The 17,741-nt window shown below is 46.8% G+C and overlaps 1 non-coding gene and 1 pseudogene across 1 annotated transcript; both read left to right on the top strand.

The window, feature by feature from the left end:
• Positions 1–17,741, top strand: part of LOC142433090 (mitochondrial glutathione transporter SLC25A39 pseudogene) — a 52,391-nt pseudogene that overhangs the window by 15,195 nt on the left and 19,455 nt on the right.
• LOC142435129 (U1 spliceosomal RNA) lies at positions 16,004–16,159 on the top strand. The gene has a single exon (XR_012781263.1). It is a non-coding gene; the product is annotated as a U1 spliceosomal RNA (small nuclear RNA).

Here is a 17,741-nt window from a genome sequence, read left to right as displayed (position 1 = left end):
CCTCTTTCCTAGTGAACATCTCCAGCAGAATAAAGACTGGGCTAGTCATAAGAGGAGCCCCTCCCCCACTCAGAAAGAGGCTTACAAGCTTCTCTCCCCTCTGCTCCGCCGCCTGTGCAAGTGTGCCATTTTCCCTTGCTTAGGGCTTTTATCACTGTGAGCCCGCTTGAAAGCATGTGGGCAAAGTGAGTCCTGGTAGTCCTGGTTCGCACTCCTAAGTTCTGGACCAGTGTGTAGAAGGTAGAATAAGAGGCTGGCAAAAGGTCCGATAGCAATGCATGCTTGCTCTGCTTGGGATGAAGCTGTGTCCTTAGTAAAACATGAGAGTCTGTTGTAACAGAACAAAACTCGGTGCCTGTATTTGTGTGTGCGTGTGTGTGTGTTCGTGCATGCTTGTCTGGGAGTCTGGGAGGTGATGTGTAAAGTGACAGTAGTGCCAAACAGAGCTTTTTTTAAAAAATTTTATTAGGGGCTCATCCAACTCACAATCCATAGCTATACATACATCAGTTGTATAAAGCACATCCTTACATTCTTTGCCCTTATCATTCTCAAAGCATTTGCTCTCCACTTTAGCCCTTTGCATCAGGTCCTCTTTTTTCCCCCCTCCCTCCCCGCTCCCCCCTCCCTCATGTGCCCTTGGTAATTTATACATTGTTATTTTGTCATATCTTGCCCTATCTGAAGTCTCCCTTCCCCCACTTCTCTGCCGTCCATCTCCCAGGGAGGAGGTCACATGTGGATCCTTGTAATCAGTTCCTCCTTTCCAACCCACTCACCCTCCACTCTCCCAGCCTTGCCCCTCACACCTCTGGTCCTGAAGGTATCGTCCACCGTGGGATCACTGTGCCTCCAGCTCCCATATGCACCAGTGGACAACCTCTGCCCTGTCCATTACTGCACGGTAGAATTCGCATCATGGTAGTTGGGGGGAGGAAGCATCCAGGATCTGGGGGAAAGCTGTGTTCTTCATCAGTACTACCTTGCACCCTGACTGACCCATCTCCTCTCCTAAACCATCTATGAGGGGATCTCCAGTGGCTGACACTTGGGCCTTGGGTCTCCACTCTGCACTTCCCCCTTCATTCAATTTGGTATATATATATATATATATTTTTATAGACAAACTGTAAATTTAATAGCTCTCATTGGAGTCACCTGCCTTTATGGAATTTTGAGTTATCTTTATTTGGGATGATGTTCTCTGGTTTTTGGAGTCTTCTGACCGGCGGGTCTCTATCTGATGGATCACTACCTGTAACTTCCAGCGTCCTCTGAGGTGAACCAAGCCATCTACCACAACCTTCTAACATTATTGTACTTGTCACAACTAAATTATTGGGGGTCAGACACCATGAGATTACTCAGGAGCTTTTTGTTCAGATATCATTTCATGAAACACCTGAAATTACATTTGTACATCATCTAAAAGATGAATAGTTGAAAATCGTATCAAAATTTGTTTAGTTTTTTGAAAATACTTTTGCTATTATAACTGATCTAGTTGCAATAAAACGGTGGGAGAGCAACACATTTTTGTCTTGCAGGAGAGTAAGCAACATTCCTTTTGGCTGGATTGCGTGTACATGGCTAGGCGTCCCCATCACTCGGCTTCACTACCCTAGATCCCTGGGTGTCGGGGCATCTTGGTCCTGATGACACTGGACTGGAAAAGACGAGGACGGCAAACACTGCTCATACCTCTACAGTATAGTCTCAGGTGAGTGCTCCTTTTTTTCTGTAACCCTGCTTTCTTCATGCTCGCTTCAAAACCAGGGGACGCAGGATTGGATTACCATATATTCTTCAGTATTCGCCAAGATTTTCAGCACATGTTTTAAGCATTTCTTGTCCTAAAATTGGGTGCCTCGGCAGATATTTGGGTCAGTTTATATTGAAATATATACAGTAAGTAACTATAGCAATTTCTTGTATTGTATCAAACTTCAGGAAGGGTTGTCTCCCAACCTTGCTTCATGCAGCACAGGAACATTGGGGGGACTAGGAATTGGGCTTCCAGCTCATGACAAGGACCTTGAGTGACGTCTTGACTGTGTAGCTCCACATTAGAAACCCATGGAGGAGTGGGGAGCTGATCTGAGTATATACCCTGTCTTTCAGATGATCAGAAACCCCTGAGGTAGAAGGGGAGAGAGCTAGAAGTTTGTGCAGGTGGAAGCGCTTTGAGGCTCTCCCGGAGAGAAGAGCTTTTCCTCTGGGACGGAGCATTCCCAGCTGCACGGCCAGTGGGGAGAGGCAATTGGAAGCCCTTAAGGAGATCCATGTTTTGAAGGCCTAGGTCTTCTCTGGACTGAGCCCTCCTAGGTGATCCACTCAGGCTTTCTCCTGATGTCTCTTGAATTGGGCACACTGGGCCATGATTCTCAGCAGGACCAGTATTGACATGTTAACAAGCGGTGACCAGAAACTGGGGTCCAAGGCAATTTGGAAGGGGCTAAGGGTCAAGCTATATGTCTGCACACTCTCCTAGTCACAAGATCAGCAGTTCAAAATCACCACCCGCTCCCTGGGAGAACGACGTGGCTTTCTACTCCCGTAAAGAGTGACAGTCTCAGGAATTGAGAGGGGCAGGTCTACCTTATGATGCAGGATTGCCGTGAGCTTGCACCAGCTCAGTGGCACAGAGTTCAAGTGTTAGCTCCTTAGAAACCTACCTGAAAACACAATGACTGGAGGCCATGTGATTCTTCAACATGGGTGTGTGGTCTGGGAGCAGGAGAGATCTGGGAGGGTCCTGGTCAAGTTGACGACTGTGTTTCCCAAAGGAAAGAGATGATCAGGAACTTCTCTACCTCTGAGGACATGGTTTTCTAAAATCTCACTCTTGCCAGCTTGTTTTGGTAGCCTGGACTTAACTAGAAGGGGAACGAAGTGGACATGCACATGAAACTGGCTTATCAGGTGTTACGGAACTGCCTGGTGAAAGGGGATGGGCCACAATCCCAAGATCACGTACATGGCACTTGACGGGTTGTAAAACAAACAAGTCTGTGTGTCTGTCAGTCTGTGCGGCATAGCATGTTTTCATCGGGCTTACATCCCTGTAGACGTCCCCCTAGAGATGAAGGAGAGGGCACCTGCCGCCGCCGTGGAAGCACGCGTGACAGGAAATCCCCATATGCACATGTATGTAATTTTCACAAGGGAGTATTCTCCCGTGATCCTCACTTACCGCCGGGCACTTACATGCACTTGTCAACGTGTGCCTTTCACAGGAGAATGAGATTGCTGCTTTCTGCCTGACTGTGTGCCCATTCAGCTGCTCCCCCACACGCAGGCTTTCAGCAGTGCCACCTTCTCCATTGCTCTCCTTTTTCACAACTCAGTTCATTCAGGGTTCTTACAGCTCTTATAGCAGTCCATACATCCATTGTGCCAGCTCATGTGTACACATGTTGCCGTCATCTTTTTCAAAACATTTCCTTTCTACTGGAGCCCTTGGTATCAGTGTCTCTTCACGGACCACACCCCCCTTCTCCATTTCTATGGCACATACTCTCAGCCCTATTGGCTTCATGTTGTGTCTGCAAACATCAAGTGACAACGCCATTCACAGTCATTGTCCTGAGTCTTGAATTATCATCACCCTGGAGGACAGAGTCAAGGCCCGCTGAGCAGTAAGTAAAGCACCTTCTGCATCCAGGTAGAGGGCTGCATGAGCTTGTCTCCCAGGGCCTGCTCCGCCTCCCAGGAAAGGGAGCGCTGCTTGCATTGGGCCCTGTGCTCCTTCATTGGGGTGCAATGTCACTGTGGAAACCCTATGGAAAGCATGCAGGTGAAATGGAACCTCGTCCCCACTTCAAGACAGGCCAGGTCAAGGTGTAGAAGGCAGAGGAACAGGCTTGCCAGTGACCTTACTTCAGCAGTAAGGGATCTTTTCTCAGATTCCAAGCCTAGATGGCTCCTAGGCCTGGCTTGTTGATTTTTAATGCTCAAAGGGCGCAGGGAGCTGCCAGGAGCACTGGGATGCTGGCCTTTGTGAGGCAACCCTGCCATCAAGCGGAAATATTTACTGTGGCTTCCTTTCCATGACAGTTGTATTCAAGGTCAAGGGCTATGGCATTAGGAAGAAGGGTTGTGGGTTACTCTGAGGACCTTGATAGCCAACCTGGCCACTCCCAGAGCTATTGTGAGAACTGCAGAGCCAGGCTCCCTGAGACATGGGCCCCCGACTGTCCGGACCTGGAAACCTCAGACTACCAGTCTCTGGAAGCCCTGTGGCCTTATGTGGCCTTGGTGCCCAATTGTTCTGGATCTGTGCTTTCATCCCACCAACACGGAGTGCCAAATCCCGCATTTTGAAAAGACAATGTTGAAGAGGTGAAGAGCTGAAATAGCGTTTCTCCAATGATCTCCTCCGAAGTTCGGTCCCTTCAAGCTACCTGCCTTTTTGTGGGTGTCAAAGAGCAGGAGCTTGCTGGTATCTGGACTGCATGCAGGATCAGCCCTCCATCAGCCTGCCTTCTTGCAACAACCAAGGACTTCTCAGAGCTGTACAAAAACTGTGTCCCCCTTTCTCCAGATCCGCAGCGCATACTCTGCCCAGCAGGTTTCACTCTGCCTTACACACAGCTGGTAACAATCCTAGTCCAGTGAAGGCAAACAGAGCGCCCTCCCAATTCGAGACACATTCAAGTTTCTCTCCTCTCTGACCACCCTCCCTCGAAAGGCCCTACTTCAGTCTACCCCATGCTGTCTCCTTAGGTTCTGTAGCACAGTGCAATCCCGGTTGAAAAGAAGTGGGCACTTGTTGGTGTGGGAAATTGTGTGTTTCTTTTTATTTATTTGGGATATTCTTCTGATTTGGGGGGTTTGTCTCTGAACTAAGCACCTCTACATGGGGCAGCAAATGGGCCTTAGCTACGTAAGTCCACCGAGCTAAACCATGTTAGTAACTGCAGTCTTCTCACATTACTTTTCAGAAGGAAAACCGCCCTAGGCGTCATGAATTAAATAGTTTTAAGTCTTACACAGTCATATGTCACAGGAGCTGTTTGATTGAGATCTCCCTTATTGAAACTGCTAGAACTGAATTCATAAAATGTTGAAGATGATTCATAATTTTTCCCAAGATGAGCAGTATAAATTAATTTCAAAATGAAATTGTTTTAGAAAATTATGGTTGTTCTCATTTCTAATCTCAAACACAAATTCACGGTGCATTGAGTAGAGATTGACTCCTAGTGACCATTCTGGACAGAATAGAATTGTCTGTGTGTGTGGGTTCCTAAAACTCTTAAAATATTTGGAAATCACTTTTTAGTGGATCTTACAGCTCTTACAACATCCCCACTATCAATTTTATCAAGCATATTTATACAAATGTTACCATCATAATTTTCTAAACATTCACTTTCTATTTCGTCCTTGGTATCAGATCCCCCACCCCTCGTGACCTTTCATAAATTGGAAATTAATATTATTGTAGCTCTCCTCTACTACTATCTTCCTCCACCCACGTGTCTGTTGTTCATCCCCCAGGGGGTAAGGAGGGCTATGTGTGGATCATTACAGTTGTTTCCTCCTTCCTCCCCTCCTCTTTCCACGTTCCCCCTAGCTCCTGGGATCACTTTCTTCCCCTCATTTGCCTGCGCACTCATTTTATCTTCAGCCATCTTGTCAGGAGGATGAGCATCACAGAATGTCAGGTTATTAGAACAAAGTGTTGTTGCATTGACGGAGGGCTTGAACTGAGGCCCAGAGTCTGTTCATTTCCTCAATATATTGCCTTAGAAATATATGTACATAGATAGGCCAATAACTCTATTTTTATGAATTAATTTATTTACTGATAGATAACTTTTTCAGGTAGTAGAAAGCCTCATCTTTCTCGTACGGAGCAGCTGGTGGTTTGAATCAGTGATCTTACCGTTTATAATGGAACGCTTAGTCACCACATCACCAGGTAACCTTAGCTAATGTAGTAACATTAAAAAAAGGACAAGCCAACCCATTTGTATCTTTCAGCAGCGAAGAATATCCCTGTTGGCTGGATGGAGTGTACCTGGCCTCCAGGCCGCAATGCTCGGGTTCACTGCAGTGGAGTCCCGGGGCTATGGGCATCTGGGTGCTGATGACACTGACTGGACAGAAAGGGAGCAGAGAGAACCCTGCTCATCTCTCCATGGTGTAGTCTCAGGTCAGTGCTCTTTTGTGTTCTGATCTGTTATCCTTTAAAGACAGGTGGCAGGGGATGGTTGAACAACTTGAGTAATTTCTGGGTTTTGATGAAGGCTCAGGAAGGCAAGTCTCCCAACATTGAGTCACAGAGCACTGGGTGGACACTGGGGGGTTGTGAAGAATCTTGACTCTGGAGGCAAACAAAAGCTGAACTTGTAGCCCTGAAGTCTCCTGCATCTACAGGTGTGAGCCTGAGTACCAAATAACAAGCAGTTGTGACTCAGGGGTCTTCAGGAGCTAAATGAAATCATGTGTAAGAGCAGTTTGCATAAGAGAAGACTTGAAAAAGTTTACAGGAAAATTCCATTTCACTTCCCCATAAATGTGTAGAAGCCCCCTCCAGGCTACATATGCACATCAATCTATTTACTTATAAAAAGCCAATAGGAAGCAAGGAATACCCCAGTGCAGTCAAACCCCAAGAAAGAAGTTCAGCTGGCTTCTGCACCTTCTCTTTTTTTCATTCTACAAAGGGCGGAGGGAGCAGCAGGGAGAACAGTGGGCTGTGCATTTGTGAGGCCACAGTGCCACCAAGCGGAAGAATTTTCAGCCTGTTCTGACCACCGCAAGAAGGTGCAATTATCAGGATACAGATTGCGATATTAGGAAGGGCACTTTGGGGGCCACACCTTCAATCTTGAGCTAGAATGAAAACCACCAACTCAAACTCCCAAGCAAATAATCCCCAGGCCGCCCCGTTGGCAGGATCTCTGAGCTGAGTGGGCGTGGCGTCAGTGGCCGCCATGTTTGGGAGAAATGGGTGAATGCCTGTTTTCTTCCGCCATTAAATGGAAAGGGAAGTGTTTTGAAGGAGAATGATACAAGTATGTACGGGGTTATGGTTTAGATCGAGGGTGGTCGGATCAGAGACACATAGCCCACCTGTAGCCATTGGCACATCCCCCAGAGATGTGTCACAGGAAAGGGAGGAGGCAACCAGGGCTAAGTAAAGCACTGAGTAAATACACAGTATTCTTGTGGTTTCTTGAGGCTCCTCAAACCGCATTACCATAACCTCAGTGATTCCTCTCACTTTGCACTAGACGTGAGCTTATGACACAGGCAACCCAGGAGCAGGAATGGGAATAGCAATAACAGATGCGCAGGGACAAAGGGGGGAGGGGAAGCAGGGGAGGAACAGGTCTTAATGATTTATAAATGCACCCCCTCCAGTGGAAAAACAGTGGAAACCATGGGGGAAGGGAGACAGTGGTCTGTGTGAGATATGAAAATCATAATCATTTATAATCTCGCAGGGGTCATGAGGGGTTAGAGGAGGGAGGTGGGGAAAGAGGAGCTAATACCAAGGGCTCAATAGAAAGTAATTATTTAGTAAAGAATGATGGCAACATGTACAATATGCCTGATACAGTTGATGTTTGGATTGTAATTAGAATTTAAGAGCCCTCAGTAAAACACTAATAATAAAAGGATATAAGATGTGAGTTGGGCGGAAGAAGGCCTGTAGCACTGCCGGCAAGGATCCAGCTGAGAGCAGCCATTGCAATGTGTGCTGATGACATGGTGAGGAGGGGCTAGCAGTTTCTTCCTGTTTCCTTGGCTCAACAGAGCAAAGAGCCCAGAATTCTACGGAGCTCCTAAAGCACCTCTAGCCACAGTGCCCGTTCTACAGCAGATGCTCCCTCTGAATGGTGTCCCTCTGGGCATGCAGAGAACCAAGGATACCCCAAGGGCAGTGCTCATGGACCTGAGGCCTCACCGGTCACTCACTGTCCATAACTGTCTCATGGCCCCGCGTCATGATCCTGGGGCCGCAGTGACCCATGCTGTCTGGGTCCCGGCTCCTGCGCCCTGGTCCTCACGTGTACTCCAACCAAGATTCCATTTCTGAGAGAGTTAAAATCTTCCCCGAGAAGAATGCATGGAAATGTTTCCTATGAACATGGAATTCTGACAAATCTTGTGGAAATGCTGCAGTAAAAGATAAACGTACATGTACAAATCCCTGAGTAATTCATAAAATTGCCAAAAGTATATGTATGCACACTCATATCATCTTTAATAACCTTTTAAAACACTGCAGTTACACAACTAGTGATATTCAAATATCCCGGAGGGAGCACTGACTCTGCTCTCAGGTAAATAGTTCAAACCTGTTCCGTGTTACTCACGAGAAAGTTGAGGATGTCAGCTCCCAAACTGAGGATGTCAGCTCCCAAACTGCGTGTGTGTGTGTGTGTGTGTGTGTGTGTCTGAGTTGCCCCAAGGAAGTGACTTTGTAAAGTGTGTGTGTGTGTTTGTGTGTGTCTATGTGTGTGTGAGAGAGAGAGAGAGATGCCCCAAGGAAGTGACTTTGTAAAGTGTGTGTGTGTGTGTGTGTGTGTGTGTGCGCGCGCGTCATCTCTCAAGAAAGTGACTTTGTAAAGTGGTAATATTTTCATGTAGAACATAGATTCCTAAATTGCTTGGCTTGGTCACCAGAATAGGAAAAAGAAATTACTCAGCATCCCAACTCCCCATGGCAATTAAAAACATTTGTACTAGAACCCATAATTCAGGATAAAGTCCATGTGTTTGCTTTTGCAACACCCTCCCCCCCAGACTCCAACCCCCTGCCCATTAATCAATCCCCCAACTCCCAGGGGGTGGTTTTTTCCACTTTGGGAAACAGTCATCTAGAACTTTTCAAATAAAGAGCCTCCCAGATGTCACCAGTTTGTGTGGCTCATGGTGAGCTTTTTACACTTCCTTTGGGGTGCTTTTCTTTTGATCAGAGGTCCTCTACCTGGGAAAGCAAGTGGGCACAAACTGTCCATTCCTGAAGGTCAGCCAAGGACGGGATCAAGTAACCCCACATCATTGGAATTGTCACAAATAAAATATTTGAGGGTCATACACCATCAGGTTTCATAGCTGGTTCTGCTTGAGCCCATTCATGGAAATATTTGATATGACATTTCTTTCCTTTCTAAAAGAGGGAGAGCTGAAATTCAGATAATAATTTAAGTTGGGCTGAAAAGAACTATTGTTCTAGCCGATCTAGTAGCATTAAAAAGAGAGAGAAAAGCAACAAATCTTAATTATTCCACAGAGTGTAACTGGCTGCCTGGCCACAGAGCTCCGGTTCACTGCAGTTGACTCCCCAGACTCTGGGCATCTGGGTGCTGATGACACTGACTGGACAGAAAGGGAGCAGAGAGAACCCTGCTCATCTCTCCGTGGTATACTCTCAGGTGAGTGCTGTTTTGTGTTCAGATCTGTTCTTTCAAAACCAGGTTGCATGGAATGGTTAAAGAACTTGAGTAATTTCTGTGTTTTGATGAAAGCTCAGGAAGGCAAGTCTCCCAACACTGAGTCACAGAGTACCAGGTGGACACTGGGGGTTATGAAGAATCTTGACTCAGGAGGCAAGCAAAAGCAGAACTTGCAGTCTTAAAGACTTGTGGATCTACTGGTGTGAGCCTGAGGACCAAATAACAAGCAGTTGTGACTCAGGGGTCTTCAGGAGCTAAATGGAATCATGTGTAAGAGCAGTTTGCATCAGAGAAGACTGTAAAAGTTTTCAGGAAAATTCCATTATCTTTCCATTGTATTTCACTTCCCCATAAATGTGCAGAAGCCCCTCCAGGCTCCATGTGCACATCAGTCTATTTCCTTATAAAAAGCCAATGGAAAGAAAGGAATGCCCCAGTGCAGTCAAACCCCAGGAAGGAAGCTCAGCTGCCTTCTGCACCTTCTGGTTTTTTCATTCTACAAAGGGCGGAGGGAGCAGCAAGGAGAACAGTGGGCTTTGCATTTGTGAGGCCGCAGTGCCACCAAGCGGGGGAATTTTCAGCCTGCTCTTGTCACAGCAAGAAGGTGCAATTATCAGGATACAGATTGAATTATTAGGAAGGGTACTTTGGGGGCCACACCGTCAATCTTGAGCTAGTATGAAAGCCACCAACTCAAACTCCCAGACAAATGATCCCAGGGGCCGCCCAGTTGGCAGGATCGCTGAGCTGTATGGGCGTGGCGTCAGTGGCCGCCATGTTTGGGAGCATTGGGTGAATGTGTTGTTTTCTCCCGCCATTAAATGGCAAAGGAGAGTATTTTGAAGGAGAAAAATACACGTATATACGGGGTTATGGTTGAGGTTGGTTGAGGGTGGTCGGATCAGAGACCCATGGCTCACCTGTAGCCTTTGGCACATCCCCCAAAGAGGTGTCCCAGGAAAGGGAGGAGGCAACCAGGGCTCAGTAAAGCACTGAGTAAATACACAGTATTCCTGTGACTTCTTGAGGCTCCTCACCCCGCATTACCATGACCCCAGTGATGCCTCTCACTTCGGACTATACCGGAGCTCATGGCACAGGCAACCCAGGAGCAGGAATGGGAATAGCAATAACAGATGGGCAGGGAGAAAGGGGAGAGGGGATGCAGGGGAGAAACAGGGAACAGGTTATAATGAATGACACTCACATCCTCTCCAGGGTGAAGAACAGTGGAAACCAAGGGGGAAAGGAGACAGTGGTCTGTGCGAGATATGAAAATAATTATAGTTTATAATCTCTCAGGGGTCATGAGGGGGTAGAGGAGCGAGGGGGGGAAAAGAGCTGATACCAAGGGCTCAATAGAAAGAAATTGTTTACTAAAGAATGATGGCAAAATGTACAATATGCTGATATAATTGATGTTTGGATTGTAATTAGAATTGTAAGAGCCCTCCGTAAAACACTAATAATAAAAAGGTTATTCGGTGTGAATTGGGCTGAAGAAGGCCTGTAGCACTCCCCGCAAGGATCCACCTGAGATCACCCATTGCTCTGTGTGCTGATGACATGGTGATCAGGGGCTAGCAGTTTCTTCCTGTTTCCTTGGCTCAACAGCACAAAGAGCCAAGAATTCTACCCAGCTCCTGTAGCACCTCTAGCCACAGTGCCTGTTCTGCAGCAGATGCTCCCTCTGAATGGAGTCCCTCTGGGCATGCAGAGAACTAAGGATACCCCAAGGGCAGTGCTCATGGACCTGAGGCCTCACCGGTCACTCACTGTCCTTAGCTGTCTCATGGCCCCTCGTCATGATCCTGAGGCCGCAGTGACCCATGCTGTCTGGGTCCCGGCTCTGCGCCCTGCTCCTCATGTGTACTCAAACCAAGAGTCCATTTCTGAGAAAGTTAAAATCTTCCCCGAGAAGAATTCATGGAAATGTTGTTGCATATGAACATGGAATTCTGACAAATCTTGTGGAAATGCTGCAGTTAACGATACATACACGTACAAATCCCTGACTAATTTACAAAATGGCCAAAAGTATATATACACACACTCATATAATGTTTAATAACCTTTGAAAACACTGCACTCACACAATTTGTGATATTCAAATGTCCCGGAGGGAGCCCTGACTCTGCTGTCAGGTAAATAGTTCAAACCTGTTCCGTGTTACTCACGAGAAAGTTGAGGATGTCAGCTCCCAAACTGCATGTGTGTGTGTGTGTGTGTGTGTTTGTGTGTGTGTGTGTGTGTTTGTTGCCCCAAAGAAGTGACTTTGTGAAGTGTGTGTGTGTGTGACAGAGAGCGAGATGCCCCAAGGAAGTTACTTTGTAAAATGTGTGTGTGTGTTGTGTGTGTGTGTGTGTGTGTGTGTGTGTGTGTGTGATTCCCCCAAGGAAGTGACTTTATAAAGTGGTAATATTTTCATGTAGAACATAGATTCCTAAATTACTTGGCCTGGTCACCAGAATAGGAAAAAGAAATTACTCAGCATCCCACCTCCCCATGGCAATTAAAAACTTTTTGTACTAGAACCCATAATTCAGGATAAAGTCCATGTGTCTGCTTTTGCAACACCCTCCCCCCCAGACTCCAACTCCCTTCCCACTAATCAATCCCCGACTCCCAGGAGGTGGTTTTTTCTACTTTGGGAAACAGTGATCTAGAGCTTTTCAAATAAAGAGCCTCCCAGAGGTCACCAGTTTGTGTGGCTCATGGTGAGCTTTTTACACTTCCTTTGGGTTGCTTTTCTTTTGATCAGAGGTCCTCTACCTAGGAAAGCAAGTGGGGATTAACTGTGTCCATTCCTCAAGGTCAGCCAAGGACAGGATAAACTAGCCCCCACATAATTGGAGTTGTCACAAATAAAATATTTGGGGGTCATACACCATCAAGTTTCATAGCTGGTTCTATTTGAGCCCATTCATGGAAATATTTGATATGACATTTGTTTCATTTCTGTAAGAGGGAGGGTTGAAATTCAGATAACAATTTAAGTTGGGCGGAAAAGAACTATTGTTCTAGCTGATCTAGTAGCATTACAAAGAGAGAGAAAAGCTACAAATCTTAATTTTTCCACAGCGTATACCTGGCTGCCCGGCTGCAGCGCTCAGGTTCACTGCAGTGGAGTTCCGGGGCTCTGGGCATATGGGTGCTGATGACACTGACTGGACAGAAAGGGAGCAGAGAGAACCCTGCTCATCTCTAGATGGTGTAGTCACAGGTGAGTGCTCTTTTGTGTTCAGATTTTGTTCTCCTTTCAAGACCAGGTTGCAGGGGATGGTTGAAGAACTTGAGTAATTTCTGGGTTTTGATGCAGGCTCAGGAAGGCAAGTCTCACAACATTGAATCACAGAGCTCAGGGTGGACACAGGGGGCTTATGAAAAATCTTGATTTAGGAGGCAAACAAAAGCTGAACTTGTAGCCCTGAAGTCTCCTGCATCTACAGGTGTGAGCCTGAGGACCAAATAACAAGCAGTTGTGACTCAGGGGTCTTCAGGAGCTAAATGGAATCATGTGTAAGAGCAGTTTGCATCAGAGAAGACTTTATAAAGTTTTCAGGAAAATTCCATTATCTTTCCATTCTGTTTCACTTCCCCATAAATGTGTAGAAGCCCATCCAGGCTCCATGTGCACATCAGTCTATTTCCTTATAAAAAGCCAATAGAAAGCAAAGGAATGCCCCGGTGCAGTCAAACCCCAGGAAGGAAGCTCAGCTGCCTTTTGCACCTTCTGGTTTTTTCATTCTACACGGGTGGAGGGAGCAGCAAGGACAACAGTGGGCTTTGCATTTGTGAGGCCGCAGTGCCACCAAGCGGGGGAATTTTCAGCCTGCTCTTGTCACGGCAAGAAGGTGCAATTATCAGGATACAGATTGAATTATTAGGAAGGGTACTTTGGGGGCCACACCGTCAATCTTGAGCTAGTATGAAAGCCACCAACTCAAACTCCCAGACAAATAATCCCCAGGCCGCCCAGTTGGCAGGATCTCTGAGCTGTGTGAGCGTGGCGTCAGTGGCCGCCATGTTTGGGAGAAATGGGTGAATGTGTTGTTTTCTCCCGCCATTAAATGGCCAAGGGAAGCGTTTTGATGAAGAATAATCCAAGTATATATCCGGTTCTCGTTGAGATCGAGGGTGGTCGGATCAGAGACCCATGGCTCACCTGTAGGCAATGGCACATCCCCCAGAGAGGTGTCACAGGAAAGGGAGGAGGCAACCAGGGCTCAGTAAAGCACTGAGTAAACACACAGTATTCCTGTGGGTTCTTGAGGCTCCTCAGCCCGCATTACCATGACCCCAGTGATGCCTCTCACTTCGGACTAGACCTGAGCTCATGACACAGGCAGCCCAGGAGCAGGAATGGGAATAGCAATAACAGATGGGCAGGGAGAAAGGGGAGAGGGGATGCAGGGGAGGAACAGGGAACAGGTTATAATGAATGACACTCACATCCTCTCCAGGGTGAAGACCAGTGGAAACTATGGGGGAAGGGAGACTGGTCTGTGTGAGATATGAAAATAATAATAGTTTATAATCTCTCAGGGGTCATGAGGAGGTAGAGGAGGGAGGGGGGAAAAAGAGGAGCTGATACCAAGGGCTCAATAGAAAGTAATTGTTTAGTACAGAATGATGGCAAAATGTACAATATGCTGATATAATTGATGTTTGGATTGTAATAAGAATTGTAAGAGCCCTCCGTAAAACACTAATAAAATAAGGTTATCTGGTGTGAATTGGGCGGAAGAAGGCCTGTAGCACTCCCCGCAAGGATCCAGCTGAGAGCACCCATTGCTCTGTGTGCTGATGACATGGTGAGGAGGGGCTAGCAGTTTCTTCCAGTTTCCTTGACTCAACAGAGCAAAGAGCCCAGAATTCTACGGAGCTCCTGAAGCACCTCAGCCACAGTGCCCGTTCTGCAGCAGATGCTCTGTCTGAATGGTGTCCCTCTGGGCATGCAGAGAACCAAGGATACTCCAAGGGCAGTGCTCATGGACCTGAGGCCTCACCGGTCACTCACTGTCCTTAGCTGTCTCATGGCCCCTCCTCATGATCCTGAGGCCGCAGTGACCCATGCTGTCTGGGTCCCGGCTCCTGCGTCCTGGTCCTCATGAGTACTCAAAGCAAGAGTTCATTTCTTTGAAAGGTAAAATCTTCCCCGAGAAGAATGCATGGAAATGTTGTTGCATATGAACATGGAATTCTGACAAATCTTGTGGAAATGCTGCAGTTAAAGATACATACACGTACAAATCCCTGTCTAAGTCACAAAATGGCCAAAAGTATATATACACACACTCATAGAATCTTTAATAACCTTTCAAAACACTGCACTTACACAACTAGTGATAATCAAATGTCCCGGAGGGAGCCCTGACTCTGCTGTCAGGCAAACAGTTCAAACCTGTTCGGTGTTACTCAGGAGAAAGTTGAGGCTGTCAGCTCCCAAGCAGCTTTACAGCCCCACAGGCCCGGTTCATTACTCTTACAGCTAATGGCAAGGTCAGCTGTTTGAAACCACTAGCTGCTCCTCAGCAGAAAGATGAGGCTTTCTGATCCCATCCAGAGATACAGTCTCAGAAACGCACTGGGGCAGTTGTACCCTGTCCTGTAGGGTCGCCCTGAGTCACCATCGACCCAGTGGCAATGAGTCTGGCTCGGGTTTGAGGGAGCCTCTCTGTGTCAGATGTGACTTGAGGGCCTTTGTTGTTCCTGTTATTAATCCTCTGGATCATACAGTAGGATGTTGTCATGCCCAGACAAGGAGGACCAATGCTGCTCTCTTCTCCCCCAGAAAGTGTGCAGTTTCTGTTGGATCCTGTGTTCTGCATTTGGGGTTTTCAACTGGTTGAATCTTCAAAGCTAACATGAACACAGCAATCATGAAGTGTTAGTGACATAGATGTAGCGATAGTTATGATGAGTGTGCATGTGTAAATGCATCCTCAGGTATACACCTACAGTAAGCTTCAAAATGTTTTCGGAGAAATTCCATTGTATTTGAATTCATTCGGCAGGTAACACTTGAGAGAAAGATAAAGTTGTCTACGTTAAAATTAAGCAATGTTGGAAATTCTGTGTGGGCATTTCTGCTTTGTCTTATAGGGTCTCTTTCAGTGTGAATCTATTGATTGCCAGTGGGCTTGGATTGGTTTGATTGCTGTCATGTTGATTCATATTTCTGCCCACACAGGTAGATAATAGAACCGTCTTGGGTCAGATTTGAGCTTTCACAGGAATTTGATGTTTGGTTTGAAGTGAGATGAGTGTCTTGGTTTTATTTTCTTTTTCCTTTTATCATGGTCTCCTTGCCTTTTCCGAACTCTCGTGCCGGCTCATCAGGTCCTTGAGAGAGAGAGGGGGGGTGGGGGACATCAGTGTAACATTAGGAGTCACGAGCAGTGGCCATGGCAGGGCTCCAGAGAGTAAGTGACATGCACGGCCACATCTTCCGTAATCCTCACCAGACTGGTGATGTCATCTGATCGTGCCTGTACACACGACGGAAAAGTTCTCAGGTTGAGAAAGTTGAGAATTTTACGTGTGATTGGAGAGTATGGTGCAGTGTCTTTAGAAGCTGGGTAGACATACTTACTTGGCGGGGGAGATCACGAATGTGGTTTTCCCCGGGCGAGGCTTCTCCATTGCATCCCCCATGTGCGGACCCCTGCGATCTCCCCAAATGTAGGAAACTCGACTGCGTAGTTTGGGGTAGTGGGGCACTGTATTCACCCTGTCCCATGATTAAAAAAGATAAAAAAGGTGAAAAAAATAGAAGTTGGGTAGAAAGCTTTACTTTTTGAAATAAGGATTGCTGGTGAGTCTGCTTCACCTGGAAACACCTTGGAACAAACCAACTCCTTCTCACAGGTATTGTCTGCACAGAAAGGAATGGATTTCAGTTGTGGGTCTGAGAAGAAAACTTTTTAATATATGTTTGACATTACCGTGGACAGTTTTCATTAGAATTTATTGTTAATGACAAATGGCTCATCTCTCCTTCCCCCCATATTGCAACCACTGAGGCCACGCCCCACTGCGTCCAGTTCCTGGAAAGCGGGCAAGCTGTGGCTTATTTGTCAGGGAGCCTTGTTCACTGGCTTCTACACAAGCTCTGGAGGTCGTGTACTGAGGCCCCGCCTCCCCTGAGTGTCTCTGTCCAACACTCAAATATTACAGGCCTTCTACTTCAGTTACAGGAGTCCAGGTTGCTGGTGGGCTACAAGTTAAGCTACAGGTTCAGCAGTTCGACTCTACCTGTCACTTCCAGGTGATAAGATGAGGCTTTCTTTGCCTGCCTACTGAAACCCCAAAATTTACCACCTCAGAAACCCTAGGGAACCATTCTACTTTGTCATTTAGGGTTGATATGAATCAGAATTGACTTAATGGAAGTTGGTTGTATTCGGTAAGAGAGATTGGGACCATAATCAGAAAGCCTCTGCTGGATGGCCCTGTGGCCTCACAATTACCAGCCATTGCATACTCCTTGCTGCTCCCGCCGCCGTTTTCCTGTGAAAGCTAAAAATCCTCCCCGAGATTACCGGTGTATCTACACATGTGGGGAATGCAAAACAAAACAAAACATCCTCTGGGTACTGTTGACCCCAGATTCTGATTGAGAAGTGTTACGTAAGTAGACGTAATAAAGATGAACGTGAAGTCCCAGCCTCTAGGGAGTGAGATTGTTGTTGAGCCTGGCGAAGAGCCTGGGCATGAAGGTTTCTGTCTTCTGATCTGAGCTGTGCCCTCCTTCCTTTTCCTCCCGTGGTTCCTCCTGATCTCTCTTGGGTTGAGCCCCCCGGACCACGGGCTTCAGCGAGGCCAGTAAGGAAATAGCAGAAAGACTTGCTAGACTGTAGTGAGGACCAAGGGGGTGGGGAAGGGTTTAGGGGCAGAGTGACACTAATGCCTCTGTGTTCTGTCTCTTCACAAAGAAATCTAGAAATGCGCTGATTTAAGACAGTGAGATTCCTCAGGAGCTGGAAAGTTCTGTCAGTATACACTTCCAGTTGACAGTGGGCTTCCCATAGGAAATCGATGATCACGAGGGTATCTGAATATTTCAGAGGCTCTGGCTCTCTAGGATCAGATTCTCGTGAAACCCAAGCCAAACCCACTGCCAGTGAGGGGATTCCACCTTCTGGCTGCCGTGTGTAGCGGTGCTGAACTGCTCAGAGGGTTTTCAGGACTCTAAACCTTTTTTATTTTTTTTAGTTCTTTCCTCCAAGCGTTTTCACTGTGAATTAGGAGGAGGTTTAGAGTACAGATCATGGTTTCACATTCAACAAATCATGTACATTTTGCTCTGTCTCCTCCATTGCA

This window comes from Tenrec ecaudatus, chromosome X (genome assembly GCF_050624435.1).
Source record: "Tenrec ecaudatus isolate mTenEca1 chromosome X, mTenEca1.hap1, whole genome shotgun sequence".
Lineage (NCBI taxonomy): Eukaryota > Metazoa > Chordata > Mammalia > Afrosoricida > Tenrecidae > Tenrec > Tenrec ecaudatus.
Note: the sequence above shows the minus strand (reverse complement) of the source record. Positions and strands in the feature narration are given on the sequence as shown.